Raw genomic sequence first — 647 nt, forward strand, 5'->3', positions numbered from 1 at the left:
CTCAGGGGAATGAGAGTGGTTTGGGGAGCGAGATTGCTCGTGGGTGTGTAAGATGGAGACTGGGGAGGAGGTGAAGAACTGGGGATGCATGGATGTTATACCTGCACCCCTTCTCTGGGGCATCCTGGGGCAGGGGGTAGGTCTGCTCCCCTGGTGGTGGCATGTCCCTAGGCCTGCCCTGCCCCACCCCCCTGGCCCTGGCTGGATCTGACTCCCTCCTAGTGCCCGTCATGCCCCAGCACCCTCTGCCCCCCTGACCCCTGTGATCACCCCCTGCCCCCACCTTGCTGACCCTCAGCCCTGACCTCACCCCAAGGCTGGATCCGAGCCCTGCGTTGTGCCTGCCCCCTCATCCCTTCGTGACCCCATAGTCCACCTTGACATTCTGTTGCCCCTCAGCCCTGTCTGACCACCCTCCATAGCTCCTGCGCCCCCGGACCTGCCCTGACCTCCAGGCCCTTCTGACCCCGCCTTGTGCCTACCACCCCCAGCCCCCACCCCACGGGACTCTGAACCTCTGCTTCTTCCCCACACGTGCATTACTCCCCAATGCCCCCCAGACCTGTCCCCATCCCAAAGCTATATCTGACCTGCCCTTGAGCCTGCTGCCCCTCAGCCCCCCCCCGAACTTCAGCCCCCCCCGTAAC

Source organism: Pyrgilauda ruficollis, unplaced genomic scaffold (assembly GCF_017590135.1).
Source record: "Pyrgilauda ruficollis isolate IOZ18807 unplaced genomic scaffold, ASM1759013v1 scaffold157, whole genome shotgun sequence".
In the NCBI taxonomy this organism is placed as follows: Eukaryota; Metazoa; Chordata; class Aves; order Passeriformes; family Passeridae; genus Pyrgilauda; species Pyrgilauda ruficollis.